The sequence below is a fragment of the Micromesistius poutassou genome (genome assembly GCF_964030765.1).
Source record: "Micromesistius poutassou genome assembly, chromosome: 19".
In the NCBI taxonomy this organism is placed as follows: Eukaryota; Metazoa; Chordata; class Actinopteri; order Gadiformes; family Gadidae; genus Micromesistius; species Micromesistius poutassou.
The window spans coordinates 10966300-10970267 of NC_140289.1; the positions used below are offsets into that span (position 1 = coordinate 10966300).

Sequence of the window (3968 nt, forward strand, 5' to 3'; positions counted from 1 at the left end):
CATTTGCAGAATTCGAACCACCTTTCCTCCAAGTACTTCCGGGTCATCTCCCTAGGAAAGGAAATTTCATATGCAAAAAAGAGAATCCGTAGAGGTCCCAGCCCTCCTCCACACACACTCCCGCAGTGCCGTTGGCTGTCAGAAAATAAGCCATTTTTAAGCCATTAAAATAACAAACTTGATCGATTTTTCTCAGCAGTGCCCATTTCAGGGAATACTTTCTCCATTGACAAACACAAAGGCAAAAATTAATATAGTATGAAATAACAGAATAATCATTGTTAATTAATTAATTAATTATTAGTTAATGTAGCATGACAGGATTTATTCACAAACATGCAGAGCATAGCCTATACCAACGTTTACCGAATGCCAACATCATTTGGTTTATAAGGCTGGCATAGATTGCTTCAACTATGATAGTTAGAGAAAGACACACAGGGAGACATCTATCTTAAAAATGAAATGCACATCAGGACAAGGGCTCAGCTCAAAGTTTTAGCTTAGCCTTAGGTTAGGTTACTTGCCTTACTGTAATAATGTATGAGAAACTGTATTTTGCAGGAGAGGATTAAATGGATCCGGAAAGCCCAGCCTTTCTTCCCTCTCTCCATCTCGCAAGGCACGAACAGTTTTTGAGTCCTGCATAGGTCGGTTACTTTATTTTCTGCTGATAACCTCAGTTATGACTGTAAGGTTTGTTGACTTATTAATCATCAGTAATACAATCGTGTATTATGGATTTTTGTTAAAGGTACGAGGAGAAAGAGGGCAGAAACCATATAGCCGACCTTGCCTGACTTCACGGCAGCTCAGGTGTCTATTGTTTTTCAAAACATGATCTGGACTCCACCGCAACAATTCTCGTCTCTCGAATGAGTCATGTTGCACAGGATGAAGACCATGTTCAAATAGTGTGAACGTCAGATTGTCAAAACTGTGAAAATAGGGCTGTGCATTAATGTTTATTTTAGAAAATGTATGAATTTCCCTAAAAACTCTGTCCATTTCATTGGACAGAGTCCAAGTAACCCCAGCTAACACACGACCAGACGGCAACGTTGCCTATAAGTCGCCATTTGGTCATGGCAACATTACCTTCTGGCAACTTTGTGGCAACATCGCCACGACGTTGCCTACAGGAAATAGAACAAATACTAAATAAAAAAATTTTTATTCAAAAAAATAATAGAAATAGAACAAATACACTAGTGTGCCGTACGGCGGTTATGCAAATACACTAGTGTGTATTTGCATAACCGCGATCTGATTGGGTGACGGATCCGTCGCTGCCTGAAAAGTTGAACATTTCACAACTTTTGACGCAGGCCACGGAGCCGACTTGACGGACATACCCACAGTGCATTTCGAGGGCACCCACGCAAAGTGGGATGCGTCCGTTGACGAGGTAGTGTGCAAGATGCAACGAGGCATAAGTTTATGTACCCCTGACGTCTCTGTGTCTTGACAGCGTTGAGTCGCGTCGCTAATATAGTAGGTTGTATCATATATCGTGTTGTAGGGAGTTTCATTTTTATTTATTTTTTCAACTATGTCCAAGTCATATTGTATGAAACTATATTTTAATCTCGTCGCGTTTGGAGCTGTAATAACAACGCTTTCACTTTATGTTTACTATGGCTCGACGATGGATTCATGCAAAAAAAACAGTGTTTCTGATGTGGAAAGGATTATTGTTGAAAGTCCTATTAGGGAAAAACCAATTGTATTGGTGTGGTTTACACCTTTCGGTATAGCCTTTGACTTTAATGACTGCGACAAATATTTTAACATCAAAAGCTGCGCCCTGACATACGATAAATCACTCTACAACCAATCGGATGCGGTCATTATCTTCCACAGGGACATTGACTGGAATCTGGTGAACCTGCCAAAAGAGCCCCGTCCCCCGTCCCAGAAGTGGATCTGGTACCACACGGAGTCTCCCACCAACACGGTCAAAATCCCAGGGCTGGGAAACCTCTTCAACCTGACCTTAAACTACAGACGCGACGCAGACATCACGGTCAGAAACGAACTGACGCCAAAGAAAAACATTTCCCAGGGGAACTTTGTTCTCCCCCCCAAAAAAAGACTGCTGTGTTGGATCGTGAGTAATAAAGTCCAGGCCACGGGGACGGGCATCAGGGAGGCGTACTACCAACAACTCATCCAGCACATCAAGGTCGACGTCTTTGGCTCGGCTTTCACTGCACGCCGGTTGCCCTATGAGGAGTACTACCCCTCCATAGCGAGCTGTAAGTTCTACCTCGCGTTTGAGAACTCCATCCACAGGGACTACATCACGGAGAAAGTCAACGGGCCCTTGGTGGCCGGGACGGTGCCGGTGGTGATGGGCCCACCGAGGGAGAACTACGAACAGTTCATACCGTCCGGTTCCTTCATCCACGTCAACGACTTCCCTGATCCCAAGGCCCTGGCGGAACGCCTGTTGCAGCTGGACAAGAACGACGAGGAGTACATGGCTTACTTTCGGTGGAGGGGCTTTTACCAAGCCGAGCCCCATCTTCTGTCGATGCAGAACGAGTTCACCCAGCCGGTCTGCTTGGCCTGCGACTACATGTCGAGGGACAGGGCCTCATACAGCGTGGTGCATGACCTTTACGACTGGTACTTTACTTAAAAAAAAATGTTCAAGCCGTCTTTTGATTTATTAGTATAGTATAAACGAAGATGTGTGTGTGTGTGTGTGTGTGTGTGTGTGTGTGTGTGTGTGTGTGTGTGTGTGTGTGTGTGTGTGTGTGTGTGTGTGTGTGTGTGAAAAAAAAAGCACATTTCTTATGTCTTAGATTGATTTTAAGGCAAAGGGGAAGGTACATTTACTGTTAAGGATCACATTGAGCCGTTGTGAGCAGCACAGGCCACCGCGGTTGGAATTGCACCTGAATAAGATTATTTAACCGTCCATGTTAAATTACATTTTAATCAGATTTGTATTTAACACCCACATATCTTTTTATAAATATATTTTTATAAATAAATATATTATAAATATTTTTGTTGTCTTGACATGAATGTGTCATCTATATATTATTATTATTTGAACTGTTTGTGAAATCTTTCCTGTGCATGTGTTTATTTTTGCTTCACTGTTATCTGTGAGGTTTTAAGGCAGACTACAGCTGGAGCCTAATCTCCCCATGAGCCTTTAGCACGCCTTTGATTGACATTTAAGCTATGGTCCAATCGTAGCCATTTGTTACAAGGCCATTAATTAGCTCTTGTGTAGCGGGGAGCGGGGCCTTCCGTTGTCCGAGTTATGAAGGAACAAATTCGGGAACGGCGAAATTGAATGCGGTTATTGTTTTGACATATATTTGATAATACCAGCAACAATAACATTAAACAACAGATTGTCATACATAATTACATATGCCTATTAATTAATGTATACATTTTAAGTGCTTTGGTCCTCAATAGCTGCATTATTGGCTAAATTATTTTTGTTTCCTACTAATGATGTGAAAAAAACGAAATCAATTTATTTAAATCAAATTTACAAAGCTAGTTAGACTAAAAACGTGTAAGCCGATATTTTTTTTTACTGCTGAACAAGTGTATTTCCATTCGATTATAAAGTAGGCTAATTAAAGCATGTTGCTTTGACTGATAAAATAAAATAAAGGAGAGCCTGCGCACTCAACCACATGCATGTGTTTGTTCTCATCTTCAAACTGTGGGTCCCCAGTTTGGGGACTCTTTCAGAACAATAAGCTCTTGTTCAAGCAGCCTCACCTGGCCCGAGTCTAATTGATTGGACTCTGGGGATGGGTGGGGCTGCACACCTGTTGTACACTGAGTAATCAGTGTGCTCAGCTTAAGCCAGCCATCACCACACACACATTATCTACAAGCTGTACAATAAAGTCACCTTGGTGGGATACGGCAGCCACCTAGGTGGCGTGTAGCAGCAGACATTGCCTTGTGCAACCAAGGTATGACTTGTA

General features: G+C 42.3%; 1 pseudogene across 1 annotated transcript; it reads left to right on the forward strand.

Moving 5' to 3' along the window:
* The first annotated feature begins 1648 nt into the window (after positions 1-1648).
* On the forward strand, positions 1649-2644 carry LOC311364314 (4-galactosyl-N-acetylglucosaminide 3-alpha-L-fucosyltransferase 9 pseudogene; annotated as a pseudogene). Its single transcript has one exon. The product of its transcript is annotated as a 4-galactosyl-N-acetylglucosaminide 3-alpha-L-fucosyltransferase 9 pseudogene (transcript).
* Positions 2645-3968: the final 1324 nt, after the last annotated feature.